The 25,000-nt window shown below is 40.2% G+C and overlaps 1 protein-coding gene across 8 annotated transcripts in view; it reads left to right on the top strand.

The window, feature by feature from the left end:
- The window catches only part of LOC143027610 (uncharacterized), a 327,317-nt gene that overhangs the window by 1,224 nt on the left and 301,093 nt on the right, over positions 1-25,000 (top strand). The window lies entirely within an intron of this gene.

A 25,000-nucleotide genomic window follows, 5' to 3' on the forward strand; every position in this document is an offset into this window, starting at 1 on the left:
CACACTGTCGATCACAAGTCCAACACATAATTCAAAGATCGGTGAATCACAAGTGCTGGTACTCTGGTAGAAGTTATATATATATATATATATATATATATATATATATATATATATATATATATATATATATATATATATATATATATAATATATATATATCAAGAGGTATAATTTTCTACATAAAAGTGTAGACTTGTGGAGTAAGGTAGATGAAAATATAACCGAAACCAACAATATAAAAGAATTCAAGGGAAAATTGAGGAAAAGAGGCGGGACATCATGAGCATTGCCCCAAGCCCACACTACAACTAGGTGAATACGAAGTAAATTACTAACGCTCTCGCGCATTACTATTTCCCTCGCGAATGGATAGTTGTGGTTCGTATAAGGCCTCACCATTTTCCATAAATCGAACAATACGAACGCTAAGCATTTATTCGGGCGAGTAGCTGTCGACCACGAAGCCAGTATGCCACCCAAAACCATGGTGAATCACAAACACACACACGCACACAGGCACAGAGCGAGGGTGGTGGATGGGGTAGCGATTTAATATCAGCGTTTAGAACCTTGAAAGGTGTGGATATAATTGGCAAAGAAATGTATGGGAAAAACATAGGCTGTGAAGCGATTAATCATATAAATAAGTAAAATAAAATAAGATATAAGAAACTAGGGGTTTTCACCTTTTTTTCCTGGTAATTACCTGTAGTGTTAGAAGACAACTTTCCTGTACTTTCCACTAACCAGAAACCAAATGTAGAATGGTGTATATTAAGACTTTATTGAATATACAATGGTTATTATCAATAATGACTTTATTAGGGGAAAGCATTAACACAAGAAACTATTTACAATAATACTGCAGACGTAACTGATTAAGATATTTGTTGTCAGCCATGTGAATAACCCCCGGACTGGGTGTTTGAAAGGCATTGAAAAATGTCATTTTTCGGTCTAGGTTTATTGTTTCGTGAAATAGCATGGATGAAAGAATATTTCAGTCCAGTAACACAAGTCAAATTGTCAGAATTGACGTATGGAAACTCAGAGACGGGCGTAGCACTTTTTCTGTGTACTCCAACTACACAATGACGTAAATACTCGTACAACTAGGTAAAAATGCAACCCGTTAAACACACACACACACACACACACACACACAATAGAATAATAACAAAGGTAAAGGTGGAAAAGGACCTGGTCATCGCAATCAAAGACGACCTATCTTGAAACGCAAAAACAAAAATAACAAGATATATGTGGAAAGGTCGAACAAAATTGGGAATTCCCACATTGGAGGAGCCGAGTGAGGCGACATGATAAAGACATTTAAACTGGAAATATGTTTAGAGAAAAAGTACAAAAATAATTAGTGGTACGAGAAGAAACATCAACTGGAGATGATAGTAATAAAGTGATAGAACAAACTTGTTTAAATGACATCAGGAAGTATAACTTTCCACATAGAAGTGTAGACTTGTGAAATAAGTTGGACGAAAATATAATACAAGCCAACGCTACAAATTAATTCAAGCCAAGGTTTGATAAATGAAGGAAAAAAGACGGGATCCTTAATCATCATCATCATCAATTAGGAAAATGCGACGGGGATCGTTTTTTTTTTTTTTAAATGCTGTCAACCCCACAGTTTCTCCGAACAAGCTCCCATGCATGCAACCACCCTTCACATACATAACAGCAGGTTTGATCGACTTGCCCCATCCATGAATTCTGTGGGCATCCTCTTCGTCTTCTCTATCATGGGTTGCCTCTTGAAGAGACAACCCTGTGAGTGGGATCAACACCATGGAAACCTGCCACAAGTCCATATAGCCAGACTTGGCGTTCACGTATTATGGTGGTAACATGCATGAGATTAGTCTCGCTGAACACTCTGGTTTTATACATAGTAATTCTAGTAATATCCCATGGTTCTCTGAAGCCACTTGGTACCAAAGACGTCGAGATGTCTCTTCAAGTTAGTATATAGTGTACAATTCTCACAGCTATTTATCAAAACGGGGATGCACAGTCGACTTGAAGATTAGGATCTTACTCCTCTGCATACATATCCACAACGTCATATACTTTGGTTGAGCAAGTCCATAACAACATGGAGTATGACAACCCTTCGAAGGACGTCCTAACAAGACACACCTCTGTCATGCATTACAATACGAAGGTATGTGTAACATTCCAAAGCTACTTGCATGGGCAGATTGAATTGTGTCATCCAGTGAGCCCCCATGAGATAGAATCCAACTGTCTCGCCTCTCAGTGAAGTAACTAAAAAATTACAACCAGAACATCAGGAATGGAAAGGTCAGCGAATTTAGTGTTGTCAATGGATGTTCCACAATGACATTGATCGGCAACTCAGGCCAATACCTAGTCCATGCAGGTATTGAAAAGTATTGGGGCCAGGACGCGCCCTTGCCTCACTCCTGAATTAACAAGAAAGAAGCCTTCTTCATACTTTACAACATTCTTTGTCTCAGAGTATGAACCAGACACCAACTCAGTAATCCTCGCAGGAATCAAGCGGATTCGCAGATCACAAGAGTTCCTCGCAGTGCATTGTGTCAAATGTTTTCTGAGATCAAAATAGTCTTATAGAAAACCCAGTTGAAACCTACACTTCATAAGAACAATAAGCGTTAGGATCTGACCAGTTGTTGAATTACCGGGCATGAGCACAGACTGTTTCAGCCTCTGAAACTTATTGAATACAAACGAACTCATGTCAGCAACAGATGGACGAGCACTTTACCCGGCACACTAAGCAATATCCAGACAGGGACGACCATTTTTTTTTTTTTTTCAGTCAGAGAGAATGGTATTGGATTTCCAAACAGCAGACACTACTGCATGCAACCTATGGGTCATGGCCTCACCTCCGGCTTTCAATAATTGTGTACTGATGTTGCAGATGCCTAATACTTTTCCACCCTTCAACTTACAGCCTCTTTTATGGAGGTCAAAGATGGCAGGGTTTCAGCTATCGGCAATGGCCACCTAAACACTAGCAAGGGGAAGTTGTTTGCTCGGAGGTTCATCTATGAGCAACTGTCCAAAATACTTGGCAAAAGGACTGCAACCAGGCACTAGCTGCCTATAAGCTATTCGGACTGTTCTTTCTTGGGTTAAATGTTTGGAGCTGAGTTTCTTCAGGGCTCGATAAGCAGGTTTAAGGTGATTTGCATTAAGATGGCACTGTACATCCTCAGCGATTTCCCTGACGTACCTCTCCTTATACATCCTCATGGATGTATAACCTTGATGTAAACAAACCTTGATGTAAGCATGTTTCGAAGAATAGTGGAATGAAAAAGCGGAAACAAGATTGGTTCAGCAAAAGGATTGAGATAGCTCAAAGAGTCAGAGACGAGGTCAAGTGAAAGTTGAGAAAGAGAAGAAACAATAGACCAAAGGAAGCTTACAAACAAGCGAGGAATCAGTGTACAAGAATCCGCTGGGAGGATATGAATTTTGAAAGGAATGTAGGTAAGTGCAGAGAAGAACTAGAACTGTTATACAGTTAATAGTAAATTGAGACGCAGGGAAGAAATCACAAGGCTAACAGTGGATGATGTTTTTAAGGAGGCTTTAGCACGGACAGAAATCACAAATGTTAATTTACAATATGCCTTCACAAAGGAGAGCAGTTATTTAGAAGAAAGCGAAGCGAGGAAGAATTCGGGTCTTGAAGAGGTTAATATAGAAGTGCGGTAAGAACTCAATCATTTGGGATCGTTGAATGTGAAAGAAGCTTCAGGACCTGATAACACCTCAAACTGGGTATTTAAAAATTAGATGTAGAAAACAACTGGCGGACAAGATTCAGTCTTATTGCATGGTTATTAAAAGAAGTAATAATGCCGCATGTTTGGAAAAGAAATAATGTGGTACCAATCCAGAAAGGCGGAAGTAAAGAAGCCCCATCAGATTATAGACCGATATCACTGATGTGAAAAATTGATGGGTCCAATATCCTGAAAAAATGAACATTTTGGTACATAGTTTGGCTTTAGATCATGAAGGTCATGTGTGTCAGCCTTTTAAGCGTTTACTCAAGAGTGATTGATGTCCTGAAAGAGAGGGAGGGCTGGGTGGACTGTGGGCACCTCGATCTAGAGAAGGTTTAAAAACTCCTCACAGTCGTCTTATGTGAAAATTGGTGCATATTGGAGGACTAAGAGGCAAACTACATGAATGTATGATTTTTTTTTCTATGAAAGTACACACAAATAAGATGTGAAACTGGAGAGCAGTGACCAACGGAGTTCTAGAAGGTTCAGTGCTAGCATCTATAATGTTTCTTAGTTATGCCAATGACACGATAGAAGTACAACAAGATATGCCAACATGATTGCAGATGATGCCAAACTCATGAAAAGAATATAAAAAAAGCTAGGAGAACTGGAGGCCATTGGAAACAAAATCTATACACTATATTCGCAAAAAGCCAAAAATGGAAAATTGATTTGAGCAATAAAAAAGTACTGGAAAAGAACAATAACTATAAACACCACATTTGAACTATTCCTTGGGAAGCCACAATACAAAAACAAAAGAGGAGGAAGTTTCGAGTGAAAAACAACCTGTCACCTATTAGATATCACCACGGTTGTGGGAGACACGTATGGGCTGATACAAAATGTTAAAGTGATTTTTCGCGATATGGATGAAGAGGTGATTAAAATATTCATGCAAACCCAGATACGTCTATGACTGGGATATATGACAGTTGTATGATCCTGACACAGAATGAAGACTATAAGCAATATCGAAATAATACAAGGGGTAGCAACAAAACTGGTTCCCAGCCTGCCAGATAAATCATATGACAAGAGACAAAGCACTAGATCTAGAAAAAAAAAAAATAGGAAATAGCCCAGGCTGGGACAATGTATGAATTCGAAAATAAACATGGTAATTGCAAAATAAGGATATAGACCAAGTTGGAACCATACGTGAACTTCAAAATAGGTATAGCAGATTAATGACGGAGAAAAAAAAAGAATGATCAAAATAACAAATTATCAAGTAGGCCTACACTGGAAGATAGAGATATCGAAGCCAAGTCAGATGTTAAAAAATAGATGATATGTTTGAGAAACAATAAGGAAAAAATTATATTATCTAAGTGGGAAAAAGAATTAGTTAATTTCAGAGCGACTGTAACTAGTGAGCTGTTACTGGGCTAGTGACACAGTGAGAGATCGACAGTCGGTTAAGGTTAGGCACTTTATTGAAAGGACACTGTAATACACACATAGACGCATGTTGGCAGGCCCGAGTCTGAAAGGATACTGACCGTGACCTGACCTCACACGCCTTTAAGTACCTTCGGGGCGTACCGAAAAGTAGCGTCCCTCTGGCTGGGAGAAAAGAAAGTTATTTGAAGATACGTATATTGCGATCACTAACAGTGATCCTCTTTCTTTTCTCCGATAGTGGGATGTTCTGTCTTACTAGTGTGTTACAACATTCACTCGCATATGTATATATATATATATATATATAATGTGTGTGTGTGTGTGTATGTATGTATGTATGTATGTATGTGTACACACACACCGCATACATATGTATGCGTAAATCCCACTATCGGAAAAATGCATAAATATACATATATTTCCATCACTGTCTATGATGCTCTTCAGCGTAGTTAAACATTTGGTTTTGTGGAACTTATATAGCCTACTAGGTGGCAGGATATAAAGTAGGGACGTGGAAAGGCAAGCATGCTATCACATGGTCTATTTTGCGCGTCGGTCGGTGACGTCAGGTCTGGATGAACTGCTTTACCAACAATTTTATTAACAGCTAAGCTAGTGCTTTCGTCTGGGAGCCATTGTCAGTGCTTTCGTCTGGGAGCCATTGTCCGTTATATGTATTAAAATTTTGTAGATGTTTTATTAGGGATGATTCGACTATTTCTCTTCTATAGGTGCAATTTAATTTGTAAATGATATTAGCATTGTTTCAATCCACGCGGTGATTTAATCCAGCGGCATGAATATACATACATACATATACCAAAGGCTTTTTCCCCCTACACGGGGGATAGCCAAAAAGAAAAAGGCATAGAAACCACTCCCAACCATTCCATTTCCTATATATTCCACTCCCCTCCACCCTCCTCCCTCCCTCTTATCTTGGCACCTCCTGGATGACGGGTCATCCCTGCATGCTGTCCATTGCCCTGGGTCAGAAGCAGTGTCGCAAGACACAGCACATCCACAACAAGGCCGCTTCATAAATTCAGCGACCCCCCCTCTCTCTCCGTCCCCCCATGCAGAAAAGGGGAAGACAGGGAGAAATCCCTTCGGGCTGCGTCAAAATTTTTCTCATACATACTGCCTCACCCCCCATCCCCCACCCACTCCCCTTCATGCACCACAGCATCATCTATACACAACCCCTCTCCATTCACCCCTATCATCTGTCCTCTCCCGTCCTTCGTCCACAGACATTCCTCTCTTTTGTAATGCCCCTTTCACCCCATCCATCCATCTCACCCTAGGACGCCCCCTCATATTCACTCCTTCCACCTCCGCCTTCCACACTTCAACTACCTTTCCCTCCCTATCCTCCTTCACATTTAGCAACTCCCTAAAATACTCTGCCCACCTTCCTCTCACTGCCTTCTCTTCCATTATCATCTCTCCATCTGCACCTTTTACCTTTTCTTCTCTACTTGATTCGCCTCCTCTCTCTTAATTTCCATTCAAAACATCTTTTTATTACTTTGAAAATTTTCTGTCATACTCTTACCCCATTTCACATCTGCTCTCCTCTTTGCTCCATTTATCTTATGCTTAACTTCCCTTCTCTTTACTTTGTACCTCTCATATGACTCCCTCGTCCTAATTTGTGGCCAATCTATGAATGCCTGTTTCTTCTCTTCTACACCCTTCTTTGCTTCCTCATCCCACCATTCACTACCCTTCCTTCTATTTCCTCCTGCCGTCCTTGTTCCACACACCATTTTTGCACACCTTATGACTCCCTCCTTGAACCATCCCCATTCCTCATCCTCTCCTAGTTCTACTCTATCCTTTACTCCCTCCCACTCCTCTTTCAGCTTCTTATACTCATTCTCCTTTTCCTTCTCATTTAAGCAGTTCACTCTGAGCACCTCCCTACCTTCTGCCCTTTTCCTCTTTCTCCACCTATTCTCCACTCTCAATTTACCTTCCACCAGATAATGATCAGATATTCCCCCACTCTCTCCCCTTAGAACATGTACATCCTTAACTCTTCCTATTATACTCCTGGTCACCTCTATATAGTCCATTAACGCTCTATCTGCCACCCTTTCATCCACCACTCTCTCCCATGTGTACTTATGCTTGACTTTCTTCCTAAACACTGTATTTGCTATCATCAACTCTCTTTCAAGACACTTCTCCACCATCATTTCTTCACTACGATTTTTACCTGGAACTCCATACTTCCCAATCACTCCGTCTATTGGTTCATTTCTTACCCTAGCATTAAAGTCTCCCAATACAACTACATTGTCATTTCTCCCTAATCCCTCTATGCACTCATTTATATCTACCCAAAAAGCCTCCCTTTCCTCTACGCTCTTCTCACTACCAGGTCCATATGCACTTACAAAAACCCACATCTCCCTTCCCAGCTTCACCTTCATCCACATCAACCTTGATGAAACCTCCACTACCCGCTTACTTATCTCTTCACTTACTAGTATAGCCACCCCTTCTCTCCCTCGCCCCCTCTTCACTCCTGAGTGCCTCCCAGTTACACTCCCAAACTCACAGTTGCCCTTCCCTTTCATTTTAGTTTCACTCAAAGCCAGCACATCCATTTTTCTTCTCACAAACATACTGCCTATCTCTTCCTTTTTACTCTCATATGTACCACATCCACGCACATTAAAAGACCCAAACCTTAGGGTACTGGTTGGAAAACTCCCAGACCCTCTTATGCCCTTTTTTTTTACGACTCAAGTGGAAAAATTTGGTGGTAGCATACTCTTCCCCCACCACAGGGTCGGCGAAATTGGAAATGAATATTCAGAGAAATGGTATAGGACAGTAACAAGGGGTTGTGGGACAGTATAACGGAGGGGAAGTCGTAGTATAAAAGTGTCATCATTTCTCTATGAACAGAGTTTCCCTCTATCACAGACAAAATTATGTGTGACTCTGGTCCGTAGGGTAGCCCCATATAGACCCTAAAGTATCAAGTGCATGCTACTTTGCCACAATAACATGCAGCAAATCCCCAGACGTGGAATAACATGCAGCCCATACCCCAGACGGGGAATAACATGCAGCCAATACCCCAGACGGGGAATAACATGCGGCCAATACCCCCAGACGGGGAGTAATTATCCTGAACGTATTTGATAGTTTTTATGCTTCTTGATTTTGATAGGAAGATCTCTTCCCGTTTAACCCCTGTAGACTTTGGAGCAGTCTTGACAATGTAATTTAGGATTTTTGATGGCCATTTATATATTTTTTATACTTTTGGGGTATTAGGTTAAGTACGATTACCCCCAATGTCATGAATTTTTTTTTTAATGAAATATGATGTTAAGGCATTATTTGTGAATATTCCCACTGAGGGTGCCGGAGCAGCAGTAAAGAAAGTATTTAAAAATGTGAGCAGTATTGACTTACCCGTAAGAAAACAAGATTACACAGAAATAGTATATTTGTGCGTTAACTACGGAGCGTTTATTTTCAATGGTGAATATAGGCAGCACAGAGGTCTTGTTGCAAGTACGAGTTGTGCAGCGACGTCCTTTCTATGCATGGAGTTCCTTTCAACAGAAAACTTGATCAAAATTAATGGTAGGGAGTCGCACTGGCACAGATATGTAGACGACGTCATTGCTAACATTCCCGCATATAGATGTGAATAAAGAACTGAGAATGCTGAACGCAGTCAAGAGCGATATTTAGTTCATGGTAGAGGAAGAACTAGACGGACATGCCTTTACTAAACACATTTGTACGACGAGTAGGAAAGACGGTGAAAATTTCAATATACAGAAGAAATCAATCATATATACATACATATACCAAGGGTTTTTTCCCCTTACAAGGGAGGTAGCCCCCCCCCCAAAAAAAAAAGGCATAAAAACCATTCCCACCCATTCCATCCCCAATACACTCCACTCCCCTCCACCCTCTTATCCTCCCTCCTATCTTGGCACCTCCTGGATGACGGGTCATCCCTGCATTCTTTCCACTGCCCTGGGTAGGAAGCAGTGTCGCAAGACACAGCACATCCACAGCAAGGCCACTTCATTAAATCGGCGACCCCCCATGCAGGAAAGGAGAAGACAGGGAGAAATCCCTTCGGGCTGCGTCAAATTTTGCTCTCACATACTACCTTACCCCCCATTTCCCACCCATTCCACCTCATGCATCACATCATCCATATACAACCATTCTCCAATCACCCCTATCTTCTGTCCTTTCCCGTCCTTCCTCAACAGACATTCTCCTCTTCCCCAAAGCCCCTTTTATACCATCCATCCATCTCATCCTAGGTGGCCCCCTCATATTCACTCATTCCACATCTGCCTTATATACCTATTTTACTAATCTTTCTTCACTCATTCTTTCCATGTGTCCAAACCATCCCAATACTCTTTCATCAACCCTATCTCCCAACTCCCTTACCACCCCCGTTCTCCTCCTCACTTCCTCATTTCTCACTCTATCCAGCCTAGTAACCCCTATCATACTTCTCAGACACCTCATCTCAAACACGTTCAAACTCCTCTCTTCCTCTCTTATGTTCCATGTTTCTGCCCCATACAGTGCTGTTGGCACAATCACTCCTTCATACAACCTCCTCTTAGCATCCATTCCCAAATGTCTATTTCTCGTTACACTTTTTAATCCACCAAGGCATTTACTCGCTTCTCTCAATCTACATTCTACCTCCACCTCCACTCCTCCCTTTCCTGCCACATTCGCACCCAAGTATCTAAAACTATCCACTTCCTCCAGTCTCTCTCCCTTAATGCTCACTTCCAGTCTACTGCCACTTTCACCCCTTGTACATCTCATCACCTTACTTTTACCCACATTTATCTTCAGCTTCCTTCTTTCTCACACGCTCCCAAACTCTGTCACCAACTTCCTCAATCCCTCCTCTGATCCTGCTACAAGCGCAGTGTCGTCCGCAAACGACAGGTGGCTCACCTCCCACTTTTCTCCATTTTCTTTAACCATCTCTAATTCCTGACCCACCACCCTTGCATTTACCTCTCGCACCACCCCAGCCAGGGCGACATAACACATCCCTGACGAAGTCCCATCTTTACCTCAAACCACTCACTCTCTCCATTTCTAATCCTGAAACATGCTGTACTACTCTCGTAAAAACTTTTGACAGCTCCTAAAAACTTTCCTCCTATCCCGTATATCTTCAAATCTTCCCACAGTGCCTTCCTGTCTACCCTGTCATAAGCCTTTTCCAGATCCATAAAAGCCCCCAAAGCATCCTTCCCCTTTCCTATAGCTTTCTCGCATATCTGTCTTACCACAAAAATCTGATCTACACAACCTCTACCTGTCCTAAATCCACACTGTTCATCACCAATTACTCCCTCTGTTCCTCTCCTAATCCTCTCAATCAAAATCCTCCCATAAGCCTTCCCAACTACACTTAACAAGCTAATCCCTCTGAAACTACTACACTCACACTTGTCCCCTCTTCCCTTGTAAAGTGGAACTATACCGGCACTCTACCCTCTCTCCAACAAACATTAAATAACCTCACCAGCCAGTCCACTATCAATGTACCTCCTTTTTTTTTTTTTTTTTTTTTTTTTTAGACATTCTGCATGGCATTCATCCAGACCAGGTGCCTTACCTGCTCTCATCATCTTAACAACTGCCTTCACTTCATCCTTCCTTATTTCTCCTCCATTTTCCTCACGCATCACGGTCATTTTCTTAGCACTTCCCACTGTAACTACTTTTCTCTCCCTATCCTCCTTCACATTTAGCAACTCACTAAAATACTCTGCCCATCTTCCTTTTAATGCCTTCTCTTCCATAATCATCTCTCCATCTGCACCTTTTACCTTTTCTTCTCTACTCGATTCGCCTCCTCTTCCTCTCTTAATTTCTTTCCAAAACACCTTTTTATTACTTTCAAAATTCTCTGTCATACTCTTAACCCATTTCACATCTGCTATCATCTTCGCCTCCTTTATCTTGTGCTTTACTTCTCTTCTCTTTTCTTTGTACTTCTCATGTGACTCCCTCGTCCTATTTTGTACCCAATCTGTGAAAGCTGCTTCTCTTCTACAAACTCCTTTGTTTCCTCATCCCACCACTCACTACCCTTTCTTCTATTTCCTCCCGTCCTTCTTGTTCCACACACTATCTTTGCATACCTTATGACTCCCTCCTTGAAACATTCCCATTCCTCCTCCACTCCCACTTCTACTATATCCTTCACTCCCTCCCACTCCTCTCTCAACTTCTTTTCGTACTCCTTCTCCTTTTCCTTCTCATTTAAGCAGTTCACTTTAAGCACCTCACCACCTTTTGTCCTTTTCCTCTTTCTCCATCTATCCTCCACTCTCAACTTACCTTCCACAAAAAATGATCTGATATTCCCCCGGTCTTTCCCCTTAGAACATGTACATCCTTACCTCTTCATGTTATGCTCATATCTACCACTACATAGTCCATTAACACTCTATCTACCACCCTTCCATCCACCACCATCTCCCATGTGTACTTATGCTTGACTTTCTTCCTAAACACTGTATTTGCTATCATCAACTCTCTTTTTAGACACATCTCCACCATCAACTCTCCACTACGATTCTTTCCTGGAACTCCAAATTTCCCAACCACTCTGTCTATTGGATCATTTCCTACACTAGCATTAAGGTCTCCCAATACCACTACATTGGCTTTCCTCCCTAATCCCTCTATGCACTCATTTAAATCTATCCAAAAAGCCTCCCTTCTACACTCTTCTCACTACCAGCCCCTTATGCACTTACAAAAATCCACATCTCCTTTCCTAGTTTCACCTTCATCCACATTAACCTTGAAAAAACCTCCTTCCACTCCACCACACGCTTACCCATCTGTTCACTTACTAGTATAGCCACCCCTTTTCTCCCACGCACTCTCTTCACTCCTGAGAACCTACCAACTACACTTCCAAACTCACATTCATCCCTCCCTCTCAACTTAGTTTCACTCAAAGCCTACACATTCATCTTTTTTCTCACAAACATACAGAGCCGTATTCATAAAGATGAAGGATATCCTTGCAAGCATAAAGTAGAAGTATAAGGTAATGCTCTCAAGCAAAAGGTAGAAGTATAAGTATATCCTTCTTTCCATATTCATAATGATTACCTTATACTTGGGAGGATATCCTCCAAGCAGAAGTAAAAGAATTACTCGTGTTTCGGGAGCGCCGGGTTACATAGTTACATGTTTGAACGTGTCGTAACTCGTAAGATTTCTGATGTGATGTCCCTGTTTCCAGTACACGAGTTTACTATTGCGTTGGTGGTTGCTGAGTGGAGGTATGTGGTGATTGCTCTCCTACATTATTTCAGGTAACATTATAAGCATGGCAAAATTACTAAATACAATATAAATAAGAAAATATAAAAAAAAAAAAATTATCCATTCTCGTTCCGAGTTTATTCCTGACCGGTTTCGCTTGTAGTTTCTTCGGTCAGGAATAAACTCGGAACGAGACCCGTGACTCTCTTTTTCCACCTTTTTCAACTTGTCACAATGTCTCAACATTTATCCATTCATTCGCATGAGCAATTATGCTATCAACTACTGCATTCACAGTCCGTGATACCGTAGCTTGGCTAACACCAAGTTCTTGACCGATACCTTTCTGATAGCCAGGATCACTGAGATAACGCAAACATATCTTCATTCTATGGACAGATGACAAGGCGCCTCCCCGAGTTTCTTCATTGGTGCCTAAAAATCTGTCCGCAAGCCACTGTCCATTTTGTTCCTCAAAACAGAATAACATCTTAAAATCACGATCAGGTGTAGGTAAATGGGGCATGTAATGTTTAACATGCCTCACATCCACAAACTCTGCCATCGTGCTGAGAGTTGGACAAAACAACCTTTCACTTCTAACTGTAGTCTGCTACTGACCAGACTCAGCCTTCTTGAAGCATATGCTCTTTATTTGAAGTAAAGGGTCTTGTTTATGTATAACCATTTACTTTTATGCGATTATAAGGTTATCCTTTGCTCGACAAGTAAAAGGTTTTGCTTGATTTTTTGTGAATACAAGTAGAAGGATTTCCTTCATATTTTGCAAGTATAAGCATATCCTTTTCTTTATGAATACGGCCCACTAACTATCTCTTCCCTTTTACTCCCCTCTGTACCACTCCACGCACATTAAAAGACCCAAACCTTAGGGTGCTGGTTGGAAAAATCCCAGACCCTCTTATGCCTTTACTTTTTTTAGGAATGTCCCCTGTGGGGCTACAGGGAGAAGGATGCCTAGTCCCAATGCCCGTCCCGTTTTTCTCGCCTTTTACGATCCAAGTGGGAATACTTGGTGGCAGCATTCTATCCCCCACCACAGGGTAGGCGAAACAAAGAAATGAATATTCTGAGAAATGGTACAGGACAGCAACAAGGGATTGAGGGACAGCATAACGGAGGGACAGTAGCAGCATGATAAAAGTGTCATAATTTCTCTGTCCCAGACAAAATGATGTGCGGCTCTGGCCCGTAGGGGCGCCCCATATAGACTCTAAAGTATCAACTGCATGCTACTTTGCCACAACAACATGCGGCCAATACCCCAGACGGGGAGAAAAAATAAATAAGTAAATAAAAAGTAGTGCATTACTTCACCCATGAAGACTGGGTAAAAAAGTGGAATAGTGGTAGGCTTTTTTCTCAGGGTAGGATTTATAGTGAGGAATATTTAGAGGGAGATTTTTATTATATTATGAAAGCTTTCGACAATCTTAGGTAGCCGGATGGATTAATGAAGGAGTTAAAAAGAAAATAACAATTTATATCCGAGGAAAGAGAGAAATCGTAAAACCTTGACAAATTTTGTTTCGGTATCTGGTTCTGAAACCTCACCAACAATAGACAACTAACTGAAATAAACAAATAAATAAATAAATGTATGAAGTCAGCAATAGTGACCATCAAGAGGATCAGCAAAGTTGTAAAGATATTCGCGGATGGTAATAACGGTGTCGTGTACATAATTCCATGCCATAGTTGCACAATAGCATACTATGGTGAATCAGCAAGGGGATGAGACAAGCGAGTTTATGAACATAAAAACTATATAAAAGCACATACGAGGCCCAATTCCTTAGTAGTTCATGTGGAAACAATTATCATTTACCACGTTGGAAAGGTGTCGAAGTTTTATATAATGGATCTGACAAGTTCACAAGAATGATTGTTGAAGCACCGTATATATCAACAGGAAATGCTTCGAACCATCTCGGGATCTATTAACTTATCAAGACAAACAAGCATCTTAGCTCTAGAAAACAAATTAATAATGGAGCCCCACGAGACTTTCCCCATACGTTTGGTAAGATAACCCCGTTAAGTACATAAGCAACTATCTCAAATTTCTTCATCTATGAAACAGAGTATTCCGCGTTCCCCTCCGTGTTTGTGTTCATAATAATTATTCGTCTGAAAAAATCAATATGCACGCACACACACACACACACACACACACACACACACACACACACACACACACACACACACACACACACACACACACACACACACACACAACACACGGCTCGGTGGCGGAGTGGTAAAGCACTGGCCTCACAAGCCAGAGAACCGGGGTTCGATTCCCCGGCCGGGTGGAGATAAGTTGGGTTTGTCTCCTTTCACGTGTAACCCCTGTTCACCTAGCAGTGAGTAGGTACGGGACGTTAGTCAAGGAGTTGTGACCTTGCTGTCCTGGTGTGTGGTGTGTGAGTGGTCTCAGACCTACCCAGAGATCGGCAAATAGTGAGCTCTGGGCTCACTGCCGTAGGGTGGTGTCTGGCTGTCTCGACAGAGAGTGCAGCAGATCCGAGGTGAATACACACACACACACACCACAAGGAACAGTTTTGGCCCCAATAATGTTTGCTATATATATTAATGATATGGATGAAGGAATTGAAAGTTATATGAGCTTCTTTGCGGATGATGCAAAATTGTTGAAAAAAGTGAACACTGAAGAAGATTGCGAGTCGCTACAGAGTGATCTCAATAAAGTATGGGAATGGAGTAGGAAGTGGGAGATGGAATTCAATATCAAGAAGTGTAGTATAATGGAATTTGGAAGAAGCAAAAAAAGAATAGTGGGATCATATAAATTGGGAGAAGAAGAAATAAAAAAAAGTAAAAAATGAGAAAGAACTGGGAGTCATTATTATGAATAATATGTCCCCTGAGAAGCATATAAACAAAAATTTTGGAGAAACTTATAATCTAATAAGAACAATCAAAGTGGTTTTTACATACCTGGACGAAGAAATGGTGAAGAAAATACTAATCACTTTGATAAGACCAAGATTGGAATATGCAGCAACGGTGTGGTCACCAAGTACAAAAAAAGTATAACAAAACTTGAAAGAATACAAAGAGCAATTACAAAATTAGCACCAACACTCTCAGAACTATTATATGAAGAGAGACTAACAAAACTTGAACTACAGACATTAGAACAAAGAAGAGAGAGGAGACTTGATAACTATTTATAGAATCATGAAAGGCATAGAAACTATTGATAGAGAGGATCTAATAAAATGGGATAGTAGAAATACTAGAAGATACGGAAAGAAAATCAAGAATGACAGTTATAGAAGAGATCTGAAAAAGAACAGCTTTCCCCCAAAGAGTAATAGACATCTGGAACAAGTTGGACGAAAAAGTGGTGTGTGCAAAAGCAATTCATGAATTTAAAAACAGTCTAGATAAAATGAGATATGAAGAGGGGAACCACGAGCATAGCTCCCCTTCCCGTAAAATACATCTAGGTAAATACACACAACTGTCGTGGGCGGGGAGTTGGATGTGTGTGCCTCTAAGGCCACAATATTACCCATAGATCGGTCATACGAGCTCTGAGCTCTCATCCGGGAGGTTAATAACTGTCGGTCACGAGTCCAACACATGATCCAAGACCATGGTGAATCACACACACACACACACACACACACACACACACACACACACACACACACACACACACACACACACACACACACACACACACACACACATATATATATATATATATATATATATATAGATATATTCTCTCTTGATGGTGTAATGGTCTAAGTCATTACAGCACTGGTCACGTGCTGGCCGTAGGTTCGAGTCCTCGGGCAGACCACGTTTCAATTTCTGCATGTTGCTTCCACGGTTCTTCCGATGTTGATGGCTTAGAATTAAAGTGCATTGTAATTAATAAAAATGTATCTCTAGTCACTGGGACCCATTCAGTGTTGTACAGGCACACACATACACACACACACACACACACACACACACACACACACACACACACACACACACACACACACACACACACACGGATTGGTAAAGCACTGGCCTCACAAGCCAGAGAACCGGGGTTCGATTCCCCGGCCGGGCGGAGATAAGTTGGGTTTGTCTCCTTTCACGTGTAACCCCTGTTCACCTAGCAGTGAGTAGGTACGGGACGTTAGTCAAGGAGTTGTGACCTTGCTGTCCCGGTGTGTGGTGTGTGAGTGGTCTCAGACCTACCCAGAGATCGGCAAATAATGAGCTCTGAGCTCACTGCCGTAGGGTGGTGTCTGGCTGTCTCGACAGAGACTGCAGCAGATCCAAGGTGAATACACACACACATACACACACACACACACACACACACACACACACACACACATATATATATATATATATATATATATATACATATATATATATATATATACATATGTATATATATATATATATATATATAGATTTATATATATATATACTGAGACATTCTGACAGGTTGGCGTAAGCGGAGTAGGAAACACAGGAGCCTTAGTCTTGATTTTATTCCTGACTAGTTTCGCAGGTATGCGAAACTAGTCAGGAATAAACTCAAGACTAAGACTCCCGTGTTTCCTACTCCGCTTACGCCATATATATATATATATATATAATATATATATATATATATATATATATATATATATATTTATATATATATATATATATATATATATATATAATATGTATGTATGTAAGTAAATTTAGGGAGCAGGATTCTGGTACACATTTTCTATCAAATAATATACCATACACTGCATTGGTTATCATCTTTAAACTTTCTATCCTCGTTAGTTTCTTTTCTGTAGGAGGAAAGGAGAAAACAGTGTTACCAAATGAATCCATAATAAGTTTGTATATAGAAACAAATACATTAATTACGATATTTCGCCTAGTCTTTAGGCATCTTCTGGCAAATTTATTTCACAGATATAACTTGTGATCATATATACGACTGAACAAGATATACTGGGAAAAGTATTTCGGGAGTTATAGGTTAATTTCTCCTTGGCGCTCCATGGGATGCCCCGAATAATTCAAGGGTTACACATGTATTTATTTGTATGTTTATTGCTGAAAGGTAATTTCTTATTAACACGGCTACAAAGCATTTTAATTGTCTTGTTGTTATTCTTTGCTATTATCATAGTATTATTGCATACGGTATGTGAGCCAGACAAAGTTTAAATTGTGTGCAAATACACTCTTCATTGCAAACCGCGAAGCCTTGGTTGAAAGGGCATATAGTCTGAACACAACATAAATTTGTTTTAATTTATCTTTTACTCCTGCCAAGTTGTTTTTCATAACTAATGACTAAGTTCAGTCGCATATGTGATCACAAGTTGTATCTCTGAAATAAATTAGACGAAGCGTCGTAATGTATTTGTTTTTATACCCAATCTCATCATGGATTTATTTGGTAACATTGTTTTATCCCTTCCTCCTACAGAGAAGACACTAGCAAGAATGATAGAAAGTTTAAAGAACATGACCAATACCGAGTAAGCTATATTATTTAATAGAGAAAAAAAAAAGTATATATACATATATGTATATATATATATATAATATAATATATATATATATATATATATATATATATGCGTGTGTGTGTGTGTATTTACCTAGTTGTATTTTACGGGAAGGGGAGCTATGCTCGTGGTGTACCGTCTTCATATCTCATTTTATCTAAACTATTTTTAAATTCATGTATTGTTTTTGCACACACCACTTTCTCATCTAACTTGTTCCTAATGTCTATTACTCTTTGAGGAAAGCTGTTCTTTTTCATATCTCTTCTATAGCTGTCTTTCTTGATTTTCTTTCCGTGTCCTCTTGTATTTCTATCATCCCATTTTATTAGATCCTCTCTATCAATAGTCTCGAAGCCTTTCATGATTCTCTAAATAGTTATCAAATCTCCTCTCTCTCTTCTTTGTTCTAGTGTCTGTAGCTCAAGTTTTGCTAGTCTCTCTTCATATGATAGTTTTGAGAGTGTTGGTGCCAATTTTGTAATTGCTCTTTGTATTCTTTCAAGTTTTGTTATGCATTTTTTTTGTACTTGGTGACCACATCGTGGGTGCATATTCTAATCTTGGTCTTATCAAAGTGATCAGTATTTTCTTCACCATTTCTTCATCCAGGTATGTAAATGCCAATTTGATTGTTCTTATTAAATTATAAGTTTCTCCAAAAATCTTATTTATATGTGTGTGTGTGTGTGTATGTATATATATTTACATATATATATATATATATATATATATATATATATATATATATATATATATATATATACAATATAAATATATGATACATAATAAGTGTATAAATATACCCGGTATGTACGTACACACACACACACACATATATATATATATATATATATATATATATATATATATATATATATGTGTGTGTGTGTGTGTGTGTGTATGTATGTACAAACACGCACATACACACACACGTATATATATATATATATATATATATATATATAATATATATATATACATACACACACACACACATATATATATATATATATACATACATATATACATACATATATACATACATACATACATACATACATACATACATACATACATACATATATGAGACTTATTAACCCACTGTCCGAGAATGATGTAAGAAACAAAAAATCCGTATATTTCGACCACTAACTGTGGTCCTCTTCAGCAGATAAGTACAGAGTGTGGAGTGAGCGAGTAGATATAGCTAAGAGGGGTACATTTAGGGGACAGAGAGAAGGGGGACTCAGGTTATATGTCCTTGATGAGGTCGGGGCGAAGGTTGAACGGCCGGAATTGACCTCCTCACCATCGGTCAATCTTCGCCCCGACCTCATCAAGGACACATAACCTGAATCCCACCTTTTCCCTGTCCCCTAAATGTACCCCTCTTAGCTATATTTAGTCATGCACGCCACGCTATGTATCAATCTGCTGAAGAGGACCATAGTTAGTGGTCGAAATATATAGACCTTCTGTTCTTATATCATACTCCGATAGTGAGTTAATAAGTATAATTTTGCATTATATCTTCCTAATATACATATATGTATACATATGTACACATACATATGCATAAATACATACATTATATATATTATATATATACATATATGTATACATATATATAAATATATATGTATATATATATGTATTTATATATATATATATCTGTATATATACAAACACACACACACACACACACACACACACACACACACACACACACACACACACACACACATATATATATATATATATATATATATATATATACATACATATACACACACACATATATATATATATATATATATATATATATATATATATATATATATATATATATATATATATATATATATATATATATATATTCAGGGGTTGGACAAAATAATATGAACACGCAAAATAGTACATCTTGATGCATGTTGGCAACACTGCTTCAGGGTAAAAAATGCGCCGCATATGTATTGCGTAGTTTACGTAGCAGGTCTCGTAGGTTATATTTCATTGTATTACACGCTTTGGTCTGCGACGGTTACAACAAGCGACCGGTGTAATGTGTGATATCTCAGACTTCGAAAGAGGGCAAATCGTTGGCGCCCGGTTAGCGGAAGCTGAACTGTTAAATGTTTCACGAACGACAATATCCACGGTAACCACAGCATACACAAAAAAATGGGAAAACATCATCGGCGAAGAGGAATAGTGGGCGAAACCCAAAATTATCCGACAGAGACCGACGAACATTAAAAAGGATTGTGGCCAGACAACATATAACAACCGCGGCAAAAGGGACAGCAGAACTCAACACACACCTGAGGAATCCTATGTCGACGAAAACATTACGGCGGGAGCTCCACAAAGCTAAAATTCATGGTAGGGCTGCAATTGCGAAACCCCTTGTAACGGATGCCAACGCTAAGCTGCGAAAGAAGTGGTGCCACGAACATAAAACCTGAACACTTGATGATTGGAAGAATGTGTTCTGGTCCGATGAATCAACGTTCACGTTATTCCCTACGAACGGCATGGTTTATGTATGGAGAACCCCAAAAGAGGCCTACGATTCGGACTGCCTGCTTCCTACAGTCAAGCATGGGGCAGGTTTCGTTATGATATGGGCGGCTATATCGTGGTATTCAGCTGGTCCTCTCATTCACATCACAGGCCGGATGACTGTGAATGAATATCTCGACATCCACAATGATGAGGTCCTTACAATGATTAGCATCTTGCTACCAGACGCAGCCATATTCCAAGACGATACTGCGCCCATACACATATCCAAAAAGGTTCAGTCTTGGTTCGTAGAGCATCAGAATATCATCAAACATCTTTCCAGGCCTGCACAATCGCCAAACCTCAACATAACTGAACCGTTTTGAGGAGTTTTAGAGCAGAGAGGGAGGAGCAGATTTCCACCCCCAACATCGTTGCAGCATTTGGCGAATGTTTTGGTAGAAGAATGGGACAACATTCCGTTGGAAACTATTCGGACACTACGAATCCATACGGCGAAAGATTGCAGCTATTCTACAGCCAAATGGTGCCCCAACACCTTATTAATGAATAAATATTGTGTTTTTGGCTGGTGTTCATAACATTTTGTCCAACCCCTGTATATATATATATATATATATATATATATATATATATATATATATATATGTATGTGTGTGTGTGTGTGTGTGTGTGTGTGTGTGTGTGTGTGTGTGTGTGTGTGTACTTATATATAAGATGAAAATTAAAAGATGCAGTATGAGAGAAAGTTAGAAATTATGTAGATCTTAATAAGAAAAAAAAAACGTGTTTATCTTCGTGCGAATTGTGTTTATATATTGTACGAGAAGTGAGTTGATTTCATTTCCCCCGTATACCAGTGGATATGATGGGCGATATTCACTTGGTTATACACGATTTCTCATGTACACCGCTGGGAGGAGATACGCAGAAGACAAATAGTCTGTATGGGGAGGTGTGGGTGTGATGTGTCGGATCAAGTGTTCTCATGGAGTCTTTTTTAGATGACTAGTCCATCGCGAACCGCATTCTGAACACACCGGTAGGAGTAGCTGTTTGTATGGCATGTCATCTGGCTCGATCACAGCGCCTGCCACAGTAACGACTAGCGCTAGGTTAAATTGACTTTTGGTGGGCAGTGTTGCAGCTTTGAAGCGTTTAAATCTACCCATGGCAGCTTTCGCGTCCTATTTGGGGAAATGTGGGGTCCAGGTAAGGCTTCTCTCCAATGTGCTACCCACTAGGATGTATGTGTTGTTTATCTCATAAGGACCTTTTCCTAGAGCTTTCGCACATATCTGACTTACCACAAAAATCTGATCCACGCAACCCCTACCTGTCCTTAACCCACACTGTTCCTCACTAATTACTTCCTCTAAACCTCTCCTAATCCTCTCAATCAAAACCCTCCCATAAGCCTTCCCAACTACACTCAACAAAATGATCCCTCTGAAACTACTACACTCTTCTCCTTCGCCTCTTCTTTCTCGTTTTTATGCGTCTTCTTTCACTCCATCTCCTTCCCCTTTTTCTTCTCCTTCTTGTTCTACTTCTTTTCTTTCTCCTTCTTCCCCTTCTTTTTTTCTCCGTTTCCCTCTTCATGTTCTCATTCTCCATCTTCTTCTTTTCCACCTTCTCCTTCTCCTTTTCTTTCTTTTCCTTCTACTTCTTCTCCATCTTCCTTCTCCTTCTCCTCCCTCTCCTCCTCCTCCTTCTACTTCTTCTCTTTTTCCTCTTTCTTCTGTTCCTGTTTACCCTCCTCTTTCTCCTCCTTCACCTTGTTCTTTCCCCCCTTCTTTTCCCCCTCCTTCTCCTTCTTCTTCTCCTCCTCCTCCTCCTTCTCCTCCTTCTTCTTCTTCTTCTTCTTCTTCTTCTTTTCTTTCTTTTCCTTCTTCTCCTTTTCCTCCCCCTCCCTCTTTTCCTTCTTCTTCTACTTCTCCTATTCCTTCTTTTCCTTCTCCTTATCTTTCTTCTAATTCTTTTTCTGCTTCATCTCCTTCTTTTTCCTCATCTCCTACTTTTCATTCTACCTCTCCTTCACCTTCCTCTCTATCTCCTTCTTTATCTTCTCCTTCCCCTTCTTTTCCTTCTCCTTCTTCTTCTCTTCTCTTATTCTTTCTTCTTGTCTTTGTACTCCTTTTACTTGTTCTCCTTCTCTTTCTTCTCCTCCTCATTGTTCTTCATCTCCTTCTTCTCCTTCTCCTTCATCTCCTTTTTCTCCTTCGTCTCCTTCTCCTTGTGCTTCTTTTTTTTTATGTCTCCTTTTCCTCATGCTTCTTCTTTTTCTCTTTCGTCTCTTATTTTCTCCTCCTCCTTCTCCTTATTCTCCTTCTCCTTCCCCTCTTTCTTCTTCTTCTTCTTCTTCTTCTTCTCCTCCTCCTCCTTTGCCTCCTTCTTCTTCTCATTGTTCGTTTTCTCCGTTGCTTCTTTATCCTCCTTCTCCTTCTGCCCATTTTCCTTCTTAAGCTTCTTCTTCTCCTTCTCCTTCTCTTTCTTTTCCTTCTCCTTCTTCCACTTTTCCTTCTTTTCCTCCTCCTTCCCCAACTCCTTCTTTTCCTCCTCCTTTTTTTCTTTTCCTTTTTCTCCCTCTCCATCTTCTCCATTTCCTTCTCTTCTTTTTCTCCTTCTTCTCCTACTCCTCCTCCTTCTTCTACTTTTTCTTCTTCTCTTTCTCCTCCTTCTCCTTCTCCGTCTACTCTTTTATCCTCCTCCTTCTCCTCCTCCTCCTCCTTCTTCTTCTTCTTCTTCTTCTTCTTCTTCTTCTTCTTCTTCTTCTTCTTCTTCTTCTTCTTCTTCTTCTTCTTCTTCTTCTTCTTCTTCTTCTTCTTCTTCTTCTTCTTCTTCTTCTTCTTCTTCTTCTTCTTCTTCTTCTTCTTCTTCTTCTCCTTCTTCTCCTCCTTCTTCTCCTCCTTCTTCTCCTCCTTCTTCTCCTCCTTCTTCTCCTCCTTCTTCTCCTCCTTCTTCTCCTTCTCGTTCTTCTTCTCCTTCTCTTTCTCCTTCTCTTTCTTTTCCTTCCACTTCTTCTCTTTCTCCTTCACTTTCTTCTCCTTCCACTTCTCTTTCTCCTTATTCTCCTTCTCCTTGTTCTCCTTCTTTTACTCCTTCTTTTCCATCTACATCTCCTTCACCTTCTTCTACTTTTCCTTATTCTCCTTCTCCTTATTCTTCTCCCTATTTTCCTTCTGTTTCTCCATCTCCGCCTTCTTCTTTTTCTCCTTCTTCCCCTTCTCCTCTTTCTCCCTCTCCTATTTCTCCATCCCTTTCTCCTTCGTCTCCTTTTCTTTCATCTTCTTCTCCTTCACCTTTTTCTCCGTCTCTTTTTTTCTCCTTCTTCCCGTCTTTTTTTTTTATCTCCCTCTTCTCCTTCTACTCCTTTTCTTGCTTCTACTTCTCCTTTTCATTCATGTCTTTTTCCTTCTTCTCCTCATTATTCTCCTCCTTTTTCTCTCCATCATCTTTATCTTTATTCCCCTTTTCTCCCTCTCCTTCTTTTATTTCTCCTTCTTCGCCTTCTCCCTCTTCTTTTTATCCTTTTTCTCCTTTTCCCTCCTCTCCTTCTCCTTCTACTACTTGTCCTTCTTCTTTCCTGTGTCTTTCTTCTTCTCCTTCTAATTCAGCTCCTACTTCTCCTCTTTTTTCCTTTTCCTTCTTCTCCTTCTCTCTCTTTTCCTTCTTCTTCTCCTTCTTCTCCTTTTCTTTATTCTCCTTCTTCTTCTTCCCCTTCTCGTACTTCTTTTCATTCTTATTCTCATTCATCTTCCTCTCCTTCTTTCTTTTTCTTTTCTTTCTCCTTCTTTTCCTTCTTATCCTCTTTTTCCATTTTCTTTTCCTCTCCTTCTTCTTTTTCTTCTTCTTCTCTTTCTTATTCTCCTTTTTTCTGTAAGGACAAGTGTTCCTAACTACACCCCTTGATGGTGTCAATACGCTATCGGTGGTCACGGCGTCATCGGTGGTTTGCAGAAATACGAGTAACCCAATTGCCTTGATGTCATGACACCGGGAGTTTCGCGCACGACACAAGCGGCCACGCTGGCAGTATTCTGGGTACAAACAAATACCATCCCCCTACCCTCGCCACCGAGAGGCAGAACGAAGTAGGAGACGACCAGTGGACCCCCAATAGCCACTTCTGTAAACCACTGGACCCAACTTATTCCGGCCGCCTACTACGTCTTCAACCGTTCGCGCTCAGGGAATCGTTTGCGATCGGGCTCGTGGCGATCCTCCTCCACCACAACAACCATCGATTTATATCGACTCCTTACGTCTCTGACAGTTCAGGCAGTTCACACACACACACACACACACACACACACACACACACACACACACACACAC

The sequence above is a fragment of the Oratosquilla oratoria genome, chromosome 8 (assembly GCF_046742065.1).
Source record: "Oratosquilla oratoria isolate Oo_2021 chromosome 8, ASM4674206v1, whole genome shotgun sequence".
NCBI lineage: Eukaryota > Metazoa > Arthropoda > Malacostraca > Stomatopoda > Squillidae > Oratosquilla > Oratosquilla oratoria.